At 39.3% G+C, this 21,950-nt stretch overlaps 1 long non-coding RNA gene across 1 annotated transcript in view; it reads right to left on the reverse strand.

The window, feature by feature from the left end:
- Window positions 1–21,500, reverse strand: part of LOC140683797 (uncharacterized) — a 28,273-nt gene extending 6,773 nt beyond the window's left edge. The window contains exon 1 of the long non-coding RNA XR_012055303.1: window positions 113–21,500. This is a non-coding gene — a long non-coding RNA (uncharacterized lncRNA). The remainder of the gene's footprint in view (window positions 1–112) is intronic.
- Between the last annotated feature and the right edge of the window lie 450 nt (window positions 21,501–21,950).

Below are 21,950 nucleotides of genomic sequence, written 5' to 3' on the forward strand. Positions count from 1 at the left end.
GAATGTTGTAAAAAGATACAGAAAAAGTGCAACAAGAAATACACAACCCTAATTGCACAATAGGGAATTCTGAGTCATATCTTAAAAGGGACATGTAGACATCATTACTTACCAGCACCACATCAGGAATTTATTTCCTCCACACAACACTGTTTGAAGCTGGAAAGCAATCTTGCATAGCTGCTTGTATTGGTGGGACTATGCAAGCTGAAGTGAAATCAGGCTAAACCACATATAACAGCAGAAAAACAGAAGAGGCTTAATTCTAAGTGTTTCTGAACCTGGCATAGAATAAGGAAATTAGAACATGATAAATATTAATATTTAGATTGCCTGTGCATCAAGAAGTAAAACACCTCAGAAAAGCTACCTCTGCTGTGCATATCAACCTCTTATTCTTTGATGTTTTATTATACAAACAGTAGTCAGATAAATACACACATAGAGCTCAAAAACTCTAGTTTTTGAGTATTTCACAATGTCACATCAAGTGAGGGATTCTTTTGATGTTTTTTCCAGACCTGCTCATGTGCACAATTTCTTTATGCCTCATTTGATATAAAAATATTGGTCGATGAACAATGAATAAGTAGACATACTTCATTGTATAACTGAGAGTGAACTGTCTTTTTAGGTTTGTCTTCATTTTGCAAGCCCATGTATCTTAACCTTCATAATGCTTGTTTACATTAATAAAGTCAATTTATTTACTGAATTGTATTTTCATAGTTATTTATTTATACTTTAATCTTTAGAAAGCTAGACATTTACTATAGTAAATTTGTAAATAAAGTTTCACAGAAGCTTCAAAGATGTATGAATCTGATGTGCTCTGTTTCAAGAGGTGTCTAACTTTGACTACATTAGTAGGGCTGCTCTTCTACTCCCAACTACCTAAAACACTCCTGAACTGGAGATGTAAATGTGTGAGACAGTGGTGGAGATTGGTTTATTTTTTGGTAGTCCATGATTTCTGTCACATCCTCCTCCATGAAAGGCTCAGCAGAAAATGTGAAATTTATATGAAGGAATACAACTGATTTGTGGAAAACCCACAGACTAAACACACACAAAGTATAATCCAGAACAAATATTTAAAAATATTTTTAGAAAGAAATACTATCTTAAAACAAGTCCATATCCAGCTACTTTATTCTTGTTAAGGTTATTCCATTAAAAAAACCCAAAAACAATTACCAATACTATCTGACACTATAAACTGACAAAATTAATCCAAATGGGAATGAGCTTTATACACAGGAGAGAAAATAAGGTGGTGCCAGTTGTTGGCTGCTGTTACTGACCAAGTCAGCAGATAAAGCCTACAAGCTGGTTAAACATCTGGAAGGAGGAGGTAGCATTTACATGGAAGAGGCTACGATTGCAACAGTAAAATAATCTATTTCTTGGGAAAATGTAACAAAAATGAGCTGGCCTTTTGACCAGGCATTGCTGGTGAATGTCACTAAAGTACTACTTGGAGGAATATCTTGTTTTCTTTGCAGGAGTCCTCACAGATATTGCAACAGGACCTGCCCCATGTTTGATATTTCAAAGTAACAAGCAAATTTAGAGTTTCTTGAAGCACTTCTATGTCAGCTCCATTTCCATTTTGTCCAAAAGAGTAGAATATTTTATCTGGCAAATGAGTAACAAACTACTGGCTGAACTTCATGTAGGTGAGGTAGAGTTAGATGCTATGGAAGTGAATAAAAAGTATGACTTGGCTTTCTGTTCATCAAAAAAAAAAAAAAAAAGACCCTTTATTATTTGTATTGGCAGTCTGGCTGTGTTGTTATGTTTTGAGGTAGTGTAAAACTGGGAGAGGGCAAAGGAAAGCTGAACATATTTGCAAAAATTCCTAGCCTTTAAACACAAGTTCCTGTTCTTAGCTCTGCAGAGCGAGCTTGTCTCTCTAGGACAAACTCTTAATCATCTCTAACTCAAAGCAGCCTACCCAGTCAGAAACAAAAATTGTTGCACTATGACCGGCTTGCAAAACAGTTGTACTGCAAAAATCTGTGCTGGCCACCAACCAGTTTCCTGATGGCATTTAAGGTTGTTGACTTAAAGCCATGCTGGCAATTTATCAGTGGGGAGTTGAGTGGGAGGTACCTTTCTGCGCCTGTTGACAAGACTCAGGATGGAACATACTCAATAACACATGAAAGAGTAACCTGCCCACGTTGTCTCTCATCAACACAGTGACTTCATCCACCCTAAGAGCCCTAAATGGCATTCTGCTTGTGAAGAGGTTGCCTCCCTTCTGTTTAAATGGGACGGCGGTAATCAGTGAGGATGCTTAACTTGAAAGAGAATATGAGATCAGGAACTTGGACTCAAAAATTCTTTCTCTCTAGAGCAGATGCCCAGAGCCAATAATAAACCATAAAAACCACAAAAAAACAACAAAAAGAAAAAAAAAAACACCAAAAAAACCCCACACCAAAAAAACCCCAAAGATACATTTTTCAGAGGTTTTAGAACCTTCATATTATGAGGGGTTTTAAAATTCCAACCAAGATCAACATGTACAAGATTTGGCCCACCAAAATTTAAAATAGAAAGATTTCACTGTTAGGTAGTTAAGATAATTCATTTTTAAATTTTATTTTTTGTATGCTTCTACAGTACCTAAGACAACATTAGAAGGCATTCAAAAGAAAAATGTTTGGAAAGAGGAAAGTGAAAAGTCTGTATTCCCAAAGACATCAAAACAAGATGTTTTGACAATGCCAGGAAATTTTTATCAAAATTTTTTGTCCAAATTCTCTTATAAGGAGATGATTTCATATAGTATTTTGATTTTCACTAATTACATTTGCTTTGGTAGCACGGCACAAACAATGCATAGAAGGATGAAACAACACATGCTTGTCAAGTGAAATGCTGGTTATTTTCATCTATTCTATCAGTAGAAGTACAGCTCATCTCCAGGTAAGATTGCTATGAAAAAATACTCAGTGGAAGAAAGCATGCCATAGAAAGTAGGAGAAGGGAACTGGAAAAAGTAAAGCCTTATGATGAAACAGATGGAATGAAAACATTTGGCAAATATCAGTGGTGGGCTATTTTTTGATATAGCTGTTAGGTTTCTCTAGTGTGAAAAGTCAAATAATTTGGCTAATAGTTACACGTGCATGTTGGAATTAACATAAAAAAATCATTGTACTGGGGTTTTTAATCAAAGAAGGAATCTTACTAAAGCTAGCACTGTCAAACTATGGAAGGTCCAGCAGTTTGCTGTCCCCTTCCAAAGATTTGCACTTCAGCCTTCCTTACTTGCGGTTTCCTCCATACAGGAAGAGTTGGGGATTCTTCCACTGCCTGGGACTGGAGGTTTTCCACCAGTAAACCTGATAATTACAAGCTGTTCTGTATAGGAAAAAAACACTACAGAAGGACAGATAATGGGAAAAGCAAAATGAATCTGACCTGGAAACATCACATTATTCCTTGGAAGTCTTTTTTCCCCCGGTATCAGACACTGGGAGTGAGAATTGTGCTGACTTCTTTGACACCAAGAGAAGCTTTGAATTCCTGAGCACAGAAGTAAATTAAAATTGTAAAATCCAGTTATAATAAAGAGAAAACTACAGCACTGTGTCACTGTGTTTAGCATCCCTGTGCTCTATCGCAGCACAATTAAAAGATATTAAAGACCTTTATATTTCTATCACAGCAGTGCCAAGTTTAAAACAATAAACTGATTTTTCATAATGCCAAACTACTTTCCCCACTCTTCTCATTCCCACATCTGAAATTCTCCTTGAGTTCATCTTTACCTTGACCTTGCTTCTGCTGAAATCCTTGTTCACATTTTAATCACTTTGCATCCTGAATACTGCAATTCCTTCTACAGTCTGTCTAAATCCCAAGTCTCTCTAAATGTCAAGAGGTCCAGAATGGTGTAGTTAGATTAATTTCTTGTTCCATGCATGGATAAACAATATGATAGAAGGGGTGTTTATGTGTATTAAAACTGAGAAGCTGCAATAGAAGATGAAGTGCTGGTATAGAGAACAGGAACACAGAGAACAGATACACTGCAGCTAGAAACTAGCTAACATTCTCAGACATTACTATTCTTACTATTACTACAAGAATGTAAGTACACCAAGATCAAGAAAGTTGGAAATCCCAGGCTCCTCTATCATTGCAGACACCAAATGTCTACTCTGGGTGTTTGGGAGTGCCTCTGCCTCCCAAAATGGTAGCATACAATTGGTATCAAAATACCAAACAGTAAGATCTTCATAAGCACAATGCAACTGTTGTGTAGGAAAAGACATTTTTCACTCTGCAGTCAAGGAGACAGATAACCAGAGAACTCTTCAGGCTTGCTTGGCCAGCCAGAAGCTAGCACATGGCATTTAGTAAATTATGAAGACCCAATGCAAAGAAATCATTTATGAGCAGAAGCTAGAGCATAGTACCCTTAGTACCCTATGTTAGATTGTGCTGTTCTGCAGTGATATAGGAGCCAAAAAATAAGCTGCTTCAGTAAGATTTGTTATAGAAGTTGTCTTGCTTTTCTGGGAATTTTGTGAGTCGTCCTGGAATATCTTCAGTAGAAAAAGTTTTTATCCCATATTAATCACTATACATCCAACAGCAAAACTACTATGAGGCAAACTTGATTCCAGCCTTCTTTTCTGGCTCTTAGCATGCCTCTGACACTCTAGAAATATTAATCAAAGAAACATATCCTGACTACATTAAAAAAGAGCCCCAAAATAATAATTTAACTCATTAATGCAAAAGATGCCTCATCCATTGTTCCTATGTACTCCAGAATCATATTCAATTTTGTAAGAAAGCATTTTCCTCACCTGAATGGCAATTAAAAACCCTAAAACTAACAAATAAATCTCTCCCTGAAAGAGTAACACATCTCAAGAATGCTTGCAAACCAATTAGTCAAAACAGCATAATTTGGATGATTCAAATATTTCATTTCATTAGTTTTGAGAATTAATTTTTTTCCATATTAATGGCTCAAATCAGTGAAGAAAACTTTATTCTGAATCAAGAAACAGAAAATTTCCAAGGAACAGTTCTAGGAAGTAGCTTCAGATTCAAAAATTACTCAAACCAACCTCTTGCAGAAAGAAGCACACCTGTTTCTACCTGTTTTTCAGCTGGCTTAAAAAAAAAAAAATCTCAAACAGTTGTAACTATTTCTACAAAACCAGTTAGCAAATCTATTTCTGCCCACCTGCGGCTGCTCCTTCAGACAAAACGCATAGGCCTGGAATGGGGCGGTGACCTTGCTGCTGAAGATGAAGCTGAGTGCCCTAGAGCTGGTTTCAGCCTGGTTACATGCCCATCTAAGCCAATTTCCAATTATCTCAGGTGCAAGTTTTAGCATGTGCAGTAGCCCTCCCACTTTGTTTCCTCTCCTCATTACCATATGAAGACTTGCATTAGATGCCCACAGGCATTTTGCAAATTCAAGGATTTTCAATTACCCATCCTCTGACAGGCATCAGTGTCATCTTCACACGGTAGCTTTACATTGGTGAATGGGGGCTTGTGCGTCATTGCTGCCAGCAATGAATAACCACAGCCACCTCCTTCTCCTGCACAACACTGAGCAGCAGCAGCCCATGCCCTCTTGAGTAAGCTCTGCTTTCCTTCCACAAACATGGCTGGATCTATCTTTGGTGCCAGCTGTGGACAGGAATTTTTTCAACAGTGGTTCTGCATCGCTTACAGTGCGTTTCATCAGTGCCGTTCCTATGTGTGCAAATGGAAAACATAACTGTAGAGCCAGCAATATCTGAGGGATTAATATGATTTCTCATTAATGAGAACTCTGTGACCTTTGGTATGGGATCTATTTAGTCTGTTTGTTCTCTTTTTTTAGGAGAAGTATATTCTGCAACATGCTGTGATTTCTGGCCTATTGATTAATGGGTCTTTCCACCACAAGAAATCTTAATCTTTCTTAATTGCCTTAATGGCCTCATGGCCTCTCTTTTATACTCTCTGCCCACTATGTTGTTGTTGCAAAAGCTTTTGTATCTTAACTTCATGACTACACTAAGGACTTAAAGGAAACTGACTGTGAAGTCTATTGTTGCTCTTGCTCTTTCCATTATTTAAACTCCTGTTTCAGGCTCCTAATATCTGTAGGTAATTTTTGGATGTAAATGTGCATATATTATAAAACAATTGTTCAGAATTCATCAATAAAGGAGTTGATTTTATAATAAATTTGTAGTATAGTTCTTCTTTTAGTTCCAGAGATCTCTAGTGCAGACTAACAGATATATTTATTGTTATTCAAATCTGAAATATTAAAATTCATGGCTAGTGTTCAAGTACAGTAGTGAGAATCCCAATTCTGCAATTCATAGAAGACTTGAGTAAGTCTGCCCTTAGGAACAGTTTGCTATGATACATGGAATGAAAGATGAAGAGTTCACAAATAAATATCTGGTTTGTGTCTCTGCTCTCTCCTGGGGGTTTATTTAGAAACAAAAGAAGTGATGAGACAAGGAGCTATCAGATTTTTTTACAGTACATGTCATTTAAATTCCAAGATGTCTGGGTCAGTAATGTTTGTTGGTCACTGTGTTTTATTTGTGCTGCGAAATAGAAAGAAGAAGGCAGACCAAGTAAATGGCAGCAGAGGGTTTACTTAATTTTCTTAATTTTCCACCTACTCTTTCTCTACATGAAGAGGTGGAATGCCAGCAGAAATACATGGACTGCCTGTGTCATCATTAGCCCATGGGCTAAATACAGCATCATCACACGAGGTTGACTCACATAGCACAGACACTTGCAGGAGATGTACCCACACAAAAGAATAATTATAACAAGGGTGTTGTTGGCATTCATAAGTGACCCTAGACTCAAAAATTTTAGTCCACAATGTCTACTCAGGGTACAATATTTTTTCAAATGCTTCCAGGCAAGAAGGAAAAAATTTAAGAAAGATTTTATCTAAGTGGTGACAGTAGCTTAATTCAAAGTTCTTTATTTGCCTGACACTAAATTATTCCCAGCAACTTCCAAGTCTAGATCTAGTCTAGAGCCAGCTGTGCAAAAGCAAAGGCAAAACTGTGAAGGCAGCAACTTCTATGGAAATAATTTCACTCCTCTCAGAAGGGAGAAGGTAATGCACAGTAATTGCAATACCCACAAACCGCAAATCTTTAAAACTGTCAGTAGTCCAGAAATGTGTCACTTAGACCACTGTAATTATGGGAGAAAAGGTGACATTTAGGGCTGGAAAAAGAAACATGCTTGTGGTAGAGTCTTTTTATAGGAAAATGTCACCTGTTTAAAAGCTGTTCAGAATTTTGGCAAGTTAGAAATAATCATGGCTGACATTACTTGGCAAAGAGCAGATGGACAGATCAAAACTGGATAATAGATAAAAGCAATCTGGCCCATGGTTCCATCTTTCAATTTATAATGGCAGCAGCAATGTCAAACACTCCAAAACCTGACAACCAATGTGGTATGAGCAGGTATGAAAGCAGGGAGAAAATGCCCAGGGGCAAAAAACTCCCTAACAAAACACACTGGCAATTTGAGGAAGAGAACAATATATTTCATCCAATTAGAAAGATATGTGCATATGCATAAATATTATTTATTTGCTTCATTTTGGTGGGATATTAAATGTTAGCTGCTAAGATTTACAAAAACTTATGATTGGTTACCTCTGCAATGTTAGTCTTCATCCTTTCCTTTAGCATGATGAATCACGTTAATGAAAGCAAGCTTCCAACCTCTGAAAAGCAGGTAAATCCAGGCCTTATAAAGCCTTTCTAACACAGAGGCCAAATTTATATTGGTAGTTTGAACAAAAATTCTGATTTTAGATTTCTATCCAAATAGCAGTTTTTAAAATAGAATTTTCTGTACACAGTTTCGCAGAATGCCTTTTCTTGTTGATTTTGGTGGGCAAGGTCAAAAGAAATATTCTTAAAAAGGTTCTGAGCCACACAATTCAAATATTAATTTCAGCTTGCATTGCCACCAGGGTCAGGCTCTGCAGATTTAGCGCTGACACTGAAACATGAGGTTTGGAGCTTTAGTAACCAAAGTCAGGAAAAGGCACTTCTCCTAGTGATGAAGACAGATGGTAAGAAGGCAGTCAAAGGAATGAGGTATTTTAATGATGTCTCACTTATGCTCCAAGCACTTTTGCACTCAGTTCTGATACTTTCAGATACTCTTCAATTTTACTTGAAATTTTTGCCATAATACCAAATTTGGACTTGTTATACAGAGCCTCAATTGACTCAGAGAGTCTGATTATTCGATTTTTGGGTATTTTAATTCTAGTTTACCAATAATCTTAACATCCAGCTATAGACGCCACATCAGCTTTCACAGGGGGAAAGTTTTTTCCTATCTTTTAAATTTGAGTATTTCTAAAATGTTTGAAATATCTTTCTATAGCAGAATCCATCCTGAGAACACTTAAAATTTAAGGTTTTATTTTTGCCTTTCATTTTTCCTGATCTACAGGAAACTGATTATTTTGTTTAATGAAGAAAAACATGACAGTAACTTATGCTCCCTACTAAAAGGTTTGAAGCAGCTTGATTGAGAAAGCAGCTACAAAATATAAAGTAGGTGTTTATGGCTGCAGTTACCTTTCTCTGTTGAATAGAATGGATCAGCCCTGTATAAAACATCCAGGGAAAAAAGCCCCTGTGAAAAGGGAGCCCCAGCTAGGTGGGAGCTAAAATGCAGGAAATGAGGACGTTAAGGAATGTGCAGTGCTCAATGCTGAAATGTTTTTTTTTGTGTATGTGTGCTTATCTGTTTGGTTTGACATATATCTCAAGGAAGTGGAGGCAAGCGTTTGTGCCAGGACTTTAAAACGTTTGTCTTTAGGTACATTCCACTGTTGCATGTGAATCACCAACTATGTTTGGTGCACAGAAAGCACAATGATGGCAGCAGGACAAAACTGGAAAGGTGATGGAAGTGAGGATTCATCAGACTCTGTGCAAAGAAAACTGCAGAATTTAAAATGAGTTTGCTTACTGTCTGTAGGATGCTATTCCACCTGGAAGTAATAAAAGAGACCAAGAATTACAGCTCTACCAAAAGCAGTGTATGAATAGTTCTGTGCTGCACCCACAGGTCTACTACCAAAGACATCTCTCTGCTCAAGAATGTTTCAAGTAAACTCAAACCACAAACAAAGGATTGTGTATTACAGCTGCAGTATTGCACATCCTCAGGGCTGGAAGTTAGAAGACTTGAAGTTTTAGATTAAACTTGAATGCTGACACTCTGATATAAAATTAATGCATTGGGTGTGGGCAAAAAAGCTGGTAGGAAGCTCTGGAACATAAGGAGATGTTATCTTTAGCATTCAGTTTGCATTAGCCTTTTTCTGTTCAGCTGGCCATGTACCTTGCTTAGAGTAACCGTTTTTTGCCCACCTTTTTTGGTCCACCCTCACTCAAATCTGTGTAAATGCTATTATCAAAAGCTCAAGTTCATCAGGGCACATGGGTACATTTATGGTTTTCATTACAAGTCATCTGCTTGCTTTCCATGAAGCTATTTAGGTACTTAGACTCGACTGCATTCTTAAAAACACTCCAAGTCAACCCCTAAGTCAATTTTTCTTTTGCCTTATTCCAGCCAACATCATGGATGTATTCTTTTCTTTGGCTCCTTGTCTGCCCTTTAAACTTACTATCCCTGTCTGTAGTGCTCTAAAATGTCTGCATACTTGCCAGCATTTCTCCATAGATTTTCTTCCCCTTATTTTCTCTGAATTCACTCTCTTGTCTAATGTCATACAGTTCTCTTGACTTGTTTCCTCTGCTCTGGACCATAAGTAGCATCTGATGTTTTATCTCCTACTTTTGAAACAGTGCCCCTGGCCTCTGTCTTCATTCAAGTAGCCTTTCAACCCCTTTTGACCATCATTATTTTCCACATTTCAGTTCTTCATAAAAAGGCAAGAAAAAGGAGGAACAACATGATGCAAGAGTGTATCAGAAGAGCTGAGACTCTTCAGAAAATTCAATTATCATAATTTTATTCTTAGAAATAATCAGTATACTAAAATTACTGATATTTTTCAGGGTCTATTTAAAATTATAATTTGATAATATAGATTATGAGATAGAAGATCCCACTTGATGAATGACAGCACCCAAGTTCTGCATTGCTGTATTTAAAGAATTGAGGTTACCAACCTCCTCAGAATGGACCTGAAAACCACAGATAAATGTCATGAAGTCATGAAAAACAGGCAAATGAATAGAGAACAGAGCTTCTCCAAGAGAGGACTCTCTAGTTCCTGGCTCTGTGATGGCTCTTTGGCTAAGGTTAGCTTTGCACTGAAGACTGCAGCGCTGTGTAGCAGCACGCTTGCTGAGCTCCTGGAAGGAGGCCAAAGTCCCCTGTGGGCAAGATCACTGTGCTCCTCAGCTTGATCCTGCGTGGTACCTGAGCTGTTTGGTCTGAAGTTTGCAGCCCTAGACCCACACCATGGAGGCATAAATAGTTTTGATCTGATGGAGGGAATAATTGTTGGGTGCAATGATAAGAAATGCAATCATCAACTTTTCGTGGTTTTGACAATTTGTACATTGTGTAGAAGGAACACATTACGGTAATTTTGAAGCCAAACAAGTAGGGCAAAAAGAACTTCTCCACACTTCTGTGATCAAGTTGTCATGTAACCTCCAAGCTCACTTAAATCTCTTTCATCTTTTGTAAAAGAATTTTCAGTAGCCCACTCAGATGCCTACCTGTGCTTATCCTGGAGTCCCTAGAGGATTTCACAAGAGGACTTTCCACATGGCCTGTGCACAAGCTGACTGCATTTCTCAGTTGAGGTACACAAGGTTTTATGCCAAAGACTTTCTGCTAATTTACAAAAAAGTTGTAAAATTAGCTGTGAAAGAAATAACTTGCACTGGAGTCTAACTATGTTAGCTGATTTTTCTACCACCAGCTAGTATGGAGCTTGAGGAAAGTTAATTTCTCTTGCCAAAAAGAGCATGGATGCTTTGTGACATCCTCTCTAGCCCACACAAGATTCTTCAGAAACGCTGGCCTAAATGTTCAAAAAAATATTTCATAAAAATAAAAAATGCTCTGAGCATTTTACTTCCAGCAGGACAGAATAACCTGTTATGTGAAAACCATGTACTGAATCTATCCACCTATTCTCCCTGCAAAACATTTTCTAATTATGGTGTTAAAGGGGATGAACATATTTTAGAACATTAAAATTTGATTTTGCAAAGACAAATTTCAATATTAAAACACATATAATGACTCTTAGATTAAGCTTTTTTGATATACTTAATACCCAAGTTAAATAACTAATTCACAGAGAACAGGAGGTGGACTCAGCAGCTGAGTAAGATTATAATTTTAGGACACACTGTAGAGGACACAGGGAAATGCAATCTCATCATTTTCCTAACAACATTCACTATATGTTGGTTAGTCAAAACCACCTGGCATATAAATCAGGAAAAAAAAACCAGCATCCCGCATTCACATTGAAATTGTCTCAGGCTGAGACCTGCCTAGTACCCAACTGCAGCTGTGTAGTTTTATCCTTCAGAGAAGAGGTAGAAACTACTGAGTGACCATTTCACTCAATGGTCTGTTCAGCAAAGCACAGGTACTCCTCAACTTGGATATATTGCTCAGGGGGAAAAATTACTCTCCAAGAAGAGCTGATCAATCACAAAATGAGTGGAACATACTAATCATTAATCAGAGGTGAAAAATCAGTGCATGATTGTACTACGACAAAAGATTTGGCAAGGGTTCCTAAAAAATTTTCACTGTTTTTATAGCAGCAAGGTGTCAAAGCAGAAGAAATGGAAACAGCATTATAGAAAGTCCTGTCTTAAACTTAAGTAATTTTTTACATATTACTGGATTTGTTATACTTTTATGCAAACCAGGAAATGTTGCAATGAACAATCCAAAATATAATATATTTCAAGTAATAAGAATTTGTCAAAGTATTCAAATCAGTGTATAGGCATGCATCTGCACAGACACTGTATTAATGTACACACTCTGTTATGTTCACTGATATCCACATTAATGTATTATAGTTGTTCTTTAATGCCCATAACACAATGTGCATATGCACATGGTAGAGAGTGGAACATTCCCACACACAGCACGTAAACTGTTGCAGGGAGCAAAGTCCTCTTGAAAACAAGATACAAAAAACTTTCCTCTACCTGAGAGACATTATTTTTCACATATAGTATAGTACATACAAACATAGATGGAAAAACACAGCTAAAATACCAATTTTCTTCACTTCCTTTCACCTAACTCGACAAAACATAATTTTTTATTAGGCTGTGATTTATTTAATAAATATTGTAAGTTCTTAGATTTCCTCAGCTATGTCTAAATGCAAGGAAAATAAAGCTAATTTAATTTAATGATTTGTAGGCAGATTATCTCATGAACTGTTCAGTTATATTTTACATGTATTTTTCAACAGCTTGTAAAAATTAAAATGAAAAAGGAAGAAGGTTTATATTTTAAAGGGAAAGGGTTTTTTTTAAAATTAATTTCTTCATAAATTACTTTTTTCCTAGCTGAAAATGGTTAAATTTATTTTAAGAGTAACCAGATCTTTACAGAAAAACATATAGAAATTAAAAAAAAGAAGAATCAAAATCATTTTACCTCAACAAAAAGAACCTTATAATGATTGCTCTCACTAGGACCAAAATATAAAGTGAGATTTAAGAACACTTTAGAAGTTGCCTGCAATTCTCTTTGTAATTTTCAAGTGGTTCAAATGATGAAATGTTGTGTTAGCTGTAATAGGCTATATATTCCAGCTATGTCACAAGTTTTTCTTTCCATGCAGCAAAGAAAATTAATTATCTATGCCACAGGAGTAAAGATAAATCCTTAATTTTAAAGAAGGCATATGAAGGTTACTTGAATGCCTTTGTTTTCCTAAACCGCTGATATGTAATTTATATTCTCCAGAAGGAAAGAATTTGTGTACAAGCAAATATCTCTGAAAAGGAGCAAGGTTGCTAATATTTAGCATATCTATATCGCAGCACATATTTAACCTGAACTACTATCTGCTTCCTTAGGCACCTATATGGGAAAACAGATTAAAGCAGGCAGGAAATAATGGAACCGATTCTTTAAAGTGAGCAGGATTGGGCCTAATGTTTTGTTAGCTTGAAGGAGAAGGAACTTGGTCTTTTTTATGTGCCTCTAAATGCAGACAGCTCTTCAGCTTTGCAGAAAAGACGTTGTCTTTGAGGAATTTCTGTCATAAGTAATTTCCATAAATTTTTCCCCAAATGGGATAGGAGCTCTTGCCTTGCCAAAGTAGAGTGGGACAGAAAATTTAATTCTGTTCACAGGCCTATCCTGGGAAGCAGAGCAACCAGGCTGAGGTATTTTTTGATGTCCACTTGTTGACAATGACCTGCACAATATCTGTGGCAGAATATATGTCAGAGAGATGACGTGTGTCCTAACCTCAGCGTGCTATCACAAACAACTTGGCACCGTGCAGCACACAGAGGGAGGACTGCATCAGGGAGCAGCATCATTGCAGGGGAAACTGCAGTGAATTATACTGCTCACAGAGGAGGCCCTGAAAGGCATGGTTTACAAGGACCAGGTATGGCAATGACCCTGCTCCTCAGCTGGCTCTGGAGCACAGGCTTGGATGTGCTTGCAGCAGTCCGGGTGGGACATTGGGCTGGGCGACTGCTGGGCGAGAGGAAGGAAACCAGTGAACCAAGAGGCTCCTTTGTGCAAGTCCCTGCTTTACATTTATTTTGATGAAATAACTGTATTGCAGCATTTTTAATAATTCAGAATTATCATCCTACTTTGTCACCAAAATAGCACAATAGATAATTGATCTGCTGATCCAAAACAGCACAATCCCAGCAGAATGTTTGTGTTAATTCACGAGGGCTTTTTTTAATGAATTTGGGAAGCTATCTATATACCTACACAAAGGTCTTATTTTATTATTAACTGCAGTAATTTCATACTGGAACCCTGATATTACAGTGCAATTTAGTTGAAACTGTTGAACTTGTGAACTGTTAACAATACAAATAACACAATAATAGCAAAGAATCCAAACACTTAGCAGCAGCAAACTAATAATCAGTAACACTTTCAAGCCAAATAAGCTACCAGGGAATTTATAATTTCGCCTCCCTCACTGCAGCACCACTGGTGTTTCAAGACATTTCTCCTCTGAGGAAAGAAGCTGACATGTATCCCAGCCCTAAACAAGAGGGTGTCTCCTCTGGGCAAAGGTATGTCTGGTGGTGCCCCCAGATATTTTCCACCCTCCTCCCCCTCATGATGGGGCCCTGGTGAACACAGGCTGTGCGTCACCAGCCCTGTTCCAAGCTATGCAAACAGGATACATTTCCAGCACCTCACCCTCGTGAGGTGATTTACCTCATGAAGGTAAGGAGCCAGGAGGTAAATAAATAGGTCTGTTGAGCCAGGCCTTGCCTGTACACACCTGTATCAACAAGGATGCAAGCACAATTACCTTACCTTAATGAACTTAATCTTTAATTTCACAGCTTGGCCCTTGTGCTCAGCCTCTTAACAAAGGAGCTCAACTGTTTTAGTCCATATGACCACCCTTCCTCCAACAGCTGTGGAAACTTAAAGCCACGACAAGGATTTTTGCCCCTTGTGAAACTGTCAAAAGCAATAAATATTTTTCTTTTTTTCCATCATTAGACCCCGTTAAGAAAGCCTGGCCATTGTCCACTGTAATTCCCAGCGCTCACGGGGCAGGAGCTTTATTGTCCCAAATGAATCCTGAAGTGTGAACAATGCGGGGGAAAGCGGCCACCCTTTTCGGCAGGGTGTAGCCGCGAGGAATGCGGCGCTTCCCCACGGACGGCTCCGCCAAAAGAGCACTTGTGTTTTTTAACACTGGCCTTTCAGGAGGATGCTCGAGTTAAGGCATTGTGGCCCACTGTAAATAGATGCACTCGCCAGAATGGGGCTTCGTCATCCCTAATTAGGGAAGTAACTCTAGAGAGACAGCATGTCACTTGCAAGACTGGGCTCATTGTTGGGTTTGTGCGCGTCCCCACAATGTGAGGTAATTGGAGTTGTACCTTTTAGAAAGCTGCTAATTTCACATAGGAAGTGCTAACAAGACCTTTGTGTGCCATGTTTTCCTTCGTCCTTTCTAAGGAAGTTACAGAGCTCGAGTACTGGGAATGGCTGGGCCAAGGCCTGCCAGAGGAGGCTGCGGTAATGAACCACTTCAGCCCCCCGCCAGAAAAAGGAGGCCTAATTTTCGGGCCTGAGAAGACGAGGACGGACAAAAGGTTCTGTTTAAGCTTATTATACAAGACATTCTCAGTGCCTACACAGCTTTCCTCGAAATGACCCTCTCAAAATAAGTGCATCAAGTTTGAGCAAATAGAAACATGCAACTTTCGAGGCTGGGGGTTATAGTTTTCTTTACAAAGCCATTTATATAATGTAAGCTGCAATTAGCGCGGAACGGAGCAACAAGATCTAGCGAGGAAAGTTCCCCTGACAAAGGACAGAAATTAGGGGAATAAGTAACAGTTAAATATTGGCTTTGGATAACTGGCTGAAAAGGCCTTTCAAATCAGATGTGGATGTAGAAAAATAAAATAATTTTGCTCCAAATATCTTTTGCCGCAAAGTTTGGCTTTTAAATCCCTGACTGATTGATTCCACTAATTTCAAATTATCTAGATAGACTGAATCTGGCCTTAAAAAAAAAAAAAACAAAACTGAAAAGCCTCTCAGCTTTTAAGCCTGACAATATCAACAAAATGTCCATAGGAATTACATATAAAAATTCAAACGGTAATGAAACAAATTACTACTTACGGTATGAAAAGTCTGCAAAAGCTTTTTATAGACTTGAAATGCAGAAGTTATATAAACTACTCAGTGAAAAGAATTAGCAAATGACCTTTGCAGATCAGGGGCAAAAATGAACAGTCTTCAGGGGGAAAAAAATCACTGTTAACAATAGCTTTTAATGCCATTTTGCTTCCCTCATTTATCTAATAATCATGGCAAGGTTAGGGTAAACAATGAACAGTATGTTTTCACATATTCCACCTTTAGTGTCCTCCATATGAATTTCTAAAACACTTAAGAGAATAGATACATAAACCTGTGACCTTCAAATGAGCTTTTTGCTACTTCCAACATTTTGAATAAAAAAGGTCAGAAAATTGAACCGCTTTTGCGCAGTAATGAATTCCATTCTGTTGGGTAAACAAAGCTAAATTTTAAAACATGGACCTGACATCTCTATAGCTCAAGAAGCTATTCTCTTCTTTGGGCGCGGGGGGGAAGGGTGAGGAATGCAACCACTCCACCAGCCACCCCCTAAATCACTGCAGCATCTGCCAAGGAAAGAAGTAGGAGGAGACAAAAATATTTGGTTTTATTCAGCGAACAGCCATGATTTGTAAGGCCAGTGCAACACAAATGTTGGATTTTTAAGACTGTTTTTTCCTCTACCTCTCCCCCCTCAGTGAATAATTGATCCAGTCCGCACAAAAAAGAAGCCAGCGCTACCCTCATCAAGCCAGCTCTTACTGATGAGGGCCTCCAAAAGTTACTTCAATTTCCGCCGTGCTTTTGTCTGTGAGTTGTCCTGGCTGAAAGGCCCAGTTAGGTATTGTTGCAAAAAAAGTCTGCGCCCACGTTTATTCCCCCCCTCTAATTCATACTCCGCATTGTGGGGTTTTGCTATTCAGGGACTGATTGGACAACAGCCCAAAGAATGGCCCCAGTGATTAGGCTCTCAGCATGGGTCTGGATTGTGGGTATAAACCCAGGGCCGGGGCTTGAATTCATGGCCGCTTTCTGCTTCCTCCTAGTGCCTCCCACGCCCAATATTTTCTGCATCCTTTGCTGCAGGTAATGCATTCCTTCATAACAGGAAATGGAATCCGTATAATTAGCCAGCACAGTAGTGTGTGAGCCCTTAAAAGTCCCGGGGTTGTGCCCCAGGAAGCAATCGTGCTTTGGTATTGATAGGAACTCGCGGGATTTCAGTCAGGGTAGGATAATACCAATCCCCGAGTATTGGCATGACAAGGTATTCATCCTGCTTGACAAAGGAAACTTTTCTACCGTCCCCCCAGGGGTACACAGGGGCGATGCTGGACACAAATTTGTTTGTTTAGAAGTGGAGGTAGGGTCTGCCAAGCCCACAGTCGTTCCCAAAGGCCAGGCCTGAGCCCGTCCCTGCCTGCTGCTGCACCACGCCATCCTGCTTCCCACTCTGCTTTACGTCTGAAAGTATGGCAGCTGCGCAAGGCAAGAAGTGTACAGATGTCAGTCTGCCTCTTACATGTCAGTAACTGGAATTAATTTACATTTATTTGCCAATTGTTTTATATCATTTTATGACAATGTGCTGCATAATATAATTTAAATCTTTAATGTACAACTAATTCTCTACCATTAATTTGTCAACATGATTACTGGATATGCCACCAGTAAAAGCTGGATGACTTGAAATATGTAGAAGGCTTTCCTGTAGCTTTAAAAGAGGTTTGTATCTGAAATGACAAAGGTTTACAGAAGTTTTTTTGGTCTGTCTATAATTTTATGAAAACTACAATTTCAATGTAATTTCACAAACTGAATTATTCCAAATCTCAGTCTGAAATAAAATCAAATGTCTAATATATTAATTAGCCCAGGGAGAGAGTCCCAACAGTATTGTAAGAAGCAAAATGATCGTTTGCTTCCTGAGAAATGCAGCCTTCATCATGACAAATCCTGGCTGATATGAGTTTAAACTGTCTCCCTGCCAATAGTATTTTATTTGGGCAGAGCAGTAATCTTTTTAGCTATGTTCTGGAATTGAAAAGCAGCTCATAACAAGAGCACGTTGCAAATTTTTTGACAGAAAATGGTGATTTGTTGAAAGTTGTCCTGGGTGTGTAGAGCAGGAGCTACAGCAGGGAAGGTTTATTCGGGGTGGAAATGGAGAGGTGAAGGGAAAGAAGGAGAAAAGGAAAGAGGGAGAGAGGAAAAGAAGGAGAGGGTTTTTTTTCTGCCTCCCAGCCCTCCCGATTTTTTTCTGCCTCCCAGCTGCCGGGAGGTAGGAGGTCAGGGCACTCTCCAGGGATGTGGGAGAGCCAGTTTCAATTAGCTCAGCAATGTGCTTGTGAGGGGGAATTCAGATCCAAGCACCTCGTTGCTTTCAGGGGCGTCTGCCCCCCATTTCTCCTGCAGCTCTGAGGCACTCCCCTGCCGCTTCTCCCCCTCTATCAAAAACTGAATGTGTGCATGCTTCCCTCAAAAAAAAAAAAAAAAAAAAACCCAACAAAAAAACCCAACAAAACCAAAGCAGAGCAGCATCCACACTGAGCAGAGGCCCTGGCCTCGCAGCACCCACCCGGGCAGTTTCCCTGCGGGACTGGTCCTGCAGAGCCGGGCTGGGGACGGCAGCCCCGCTCGGGAGATGGGCGCAAGCAGCGCCTGCAAAGCGCAGGCAAGGCTCGATCGCGGGCTTGGCCTCTCGGATGGCCTCGGTGCTGCGCTCGCAGCCTCGGGCAGGCAGGAGCAGGCCCTTTGTCACTTTGTCACGGTGCTGTGAGCTCGCTCCTATGCTCACTTGTGTGTCGCACCGAGCAGCTCCGCACTACAGCAACCCCGCGGACACCATCCCGTAACTATTTAATTCGGGTGCGCTCCCTGCAGCTCATCCTGAGCGGACAGAGCCCTACACTCACACCAACACTGGTCCAGGACCAGCGTACAGATGAATATGCTGGGGAAATAATGAATAAAACAGATTGAAACACAGCAGTTAATTTCCGGGGAATAATTCGCTAAAGGAACATTTCATATTCTCACACTGCTCTTTTTAAAGCTCAGCTTCCTGCCTCTCATCCTCACTCTTCTCTACCTTTTGGGTATCTCACAGGAGCTGTATGAGTCACCAGAATACTGGAAAAATCTAGCAATTTCTTTCCTTAAAAAAAAAAAAAAGGGAAGAAAAAAAAAGAGGCCTTGATTAAAAATTAAAATAGGAAAAAAAGAGAAGATATTCACTGAAGAAGAAGTGTTTAGACAAAGCCTGTCTGCTTCAATTTCCCAGCTACGTAAGCTCCCTTGCCCTGAGAGTGACAGTAGATTCCATAAATTAACTGAAAATCCCTCTTCTCAAGAGCCTAAGTTATCTCTTCTTTGCCTGCAGCTCTGATTTAGAATAGGCGCTCGTTTGTTTACTGTTTTAATTAATGCTCCTTTTCAGTGTGGAATAGGGGAAGGGAAATGAACTGACTTGATAAACAGGTGTAGCTGTTATGTGTTATATTTGGGATCATTCAGGACTTGCAACAGATTAATCAGGCTTGACTGGACGTGAACCTCCTAGCAGAAAAGGTAGATCAACTCTGCTGGATGCCCAGTAGGTGAGTATTATTTTAACTGCTAGCCTGTGATAGGAAAGGCTTAGAAGGACAGTCATCAGTGGAGAATATCTCTGTTTTCTCCCAGGAAAGGAGTCTAATTCTTTCCCCCACTGCTTAACAGTTAAGGAGACCTTGACAATATAAGCCACTTTTCATCCCCCCTCTGCTTCCCCTTCTAACCTCACTGCCTCATATTCAAGGGGAAAGAAACAAATCATCCCATTATTTTAAAAACATTTAAGTGTCACATTGGGGAAAATGCTCTCCTAGGTTAACTATGAATGATTGAAGATTTTTTTTCTAAATGCAATATAAGTGTAATAACGGTTTAAGTGTCATGCTACACTGTGTATTGCCTTTGCACCCTGTGTAATGCCTAGCACACTCAGAGTAGAAAATGATCTTAAATCAGTCTTTTCTCAAAGAGAATTTGAATTCTTAGCCTCAAAGGAGAATAATAGTTGAGCTTAGGTTTCTTCATTATGAGGCAGCAAAGAAATTGTGTGATTTAACTGCATCACAGCAGTAAAGCACTGTTCAGCTTAGGAATATCAAATTCCAGAAGAGACTGCATCTCTTGCTTTCCAAATAAACATAATAATAACATCTAAAATATATATCCCTTTACTCCACAATTTTTCTTGGTTTATACAATTAATACATGTACAGAAAGCAACATCACATTAAAAATAAGTGAAAAGGAACCAGGGAGTATCCATTTATAATATCATCCAGCTGACCTTGCCAGACTGAGGCAATGTAGGGATGTTGCACAACAAACCAGGCAAATGCTTTAATTTTAACTGCATTACATTTAACTACCCAGAGCTTATGGCTGTCAAATGGGACTGTGCTCACTCATGTCTCTTGCCAGCAGAGTGGCTGAAAACCAGCTTTGGTGTCAGCTGTGAAGACAGATGCTCACCCACCTTCTTGGGAAAAGATACTTTGAATGTAAATGTCCTATGTCCTCACTGCAGAGCACAAATATAGGGCTAGATCTGGCTTTCCTTACACTGTCTCCATCAGGAGTATAGATCCTGGAGTCAAAGACATTCAGAATATGACACAGGCGTCTCTGTTATACGTGGACCTCTGATTTTACCCTAACATCACAATTTCATCAGACTGCCCGAAGGGAGAGTGATTAGATATGGGATGGAAAGGAAGGATAGAAGCCCTGCTGGAATGTTCTCAGCATTTTACTGACCCCCAAATACTCCCAGACATGCAAGGAGCTTTGATATATTATAAAAATCTCAGATAAATGTCCTGTTCAAAGATAGCTTCTCATATCTTGCTACAACCATCAGCTTGGGCTCCATGATAGCAGCTGATAGCCTAGCAATACCTACCACACCATAATAAAAATTTTAATTAAATTTAAATTTATCTTATCTTGTTCATGGAGGTCCAAATGCTCTCCTACCAAGATAAAAAACAGCTCAACAAGGTCTGGAGGGAAAACATTTTGGAGTTACTGCTGCGTCCTCCTCTCAGGAAGTTTACAGCATCTCAAAGGGGGGATTTTCAGCCTTCCAAACAGCATGGATGGAGGCCTGCAGTAGCATTTATTCACATGCCAGGTTAAGGAAGGCTCTGCCAAAGCCAGACCAAGGAAATCACACCCCAGCCTATGGATCCTGGGAAATCCCCTCTGAAAATTTGGTTGGAAGATGCCTATGTTTTCCTAGCAAGGTACCATACCTGATTATCAACATGTATGTTTGGAACCAGTTGAATGCACTTGGCAAAACCAGTATTAGACTTGTGGGAAATCTACAAAAACCCAGATCCCAAACCCAATAGTAAGAAATGGTCAAGTTTCTGAAGAGAAGGCCAGTGCAAGCTGCTATACCTCGCCCTGGGTAAAAGTGTGTATGTGCTGGAGCAAGAATACATTTCAGTGCATTTCTCTTGCTTCTGCCTGCCTCAAACACTCAGTGGGGAAACATCAGTGGGCAATTTATGTGTGATCTGAATTGCCACTGTTCTGGCCTTCTCTCTTCTCCTGAGTATCCATTGACAAAACAGAGACTCATCCCATAGAGGAGCATCCATCCCATGATTGTAAACCAAGTAATGGCAATCATGACCTGATCTTCAGTTTTAGTTATCACAGCTAACTCATATAGGAAACAAATTACTTATTAACAAAACATATGAATCTGAAAGTTAAGAATTAAAAAAAGGCACCATAAAAATGGGAATTTATTCCAATAATTTTTGTGGATCCTTCCAAAACAGTGAGAACTGTATTTATCAGTTAAATGTGTAGTATGAGAAACAGCAAGTGCTTGAAGCATGTGACAGAAAACCAGGAACTCCTAAACCAACTTTCACCAACAACTGGTATTGTCCTATCCTGTTTTTTTTGAATGTAAAAGCAAAATTTTTCTCCCAAGTCAGCCAGTTTTGCCCAGGCCAGATCCATGAAGCATTGGCTTCATGAAATTCTTTGGTTCCTCTACCAAAATCCTTCTGGACCTCCAGGGCCATGCAAAGTCCTCAGTG

This window comes from Taeniopygia guttata, chromosome 3 (assembly GCF_048771995.1).
Source record: "Taeniopygia guttata chromosome 3, bTaeGut7.mat, whole genome shotgun sequence".
NCBI lineage: Eukaryota > Metazoa > Chordata > Aves > Passeriformes > Estrildidae > Taeniopygia > Taeniopygia guttata.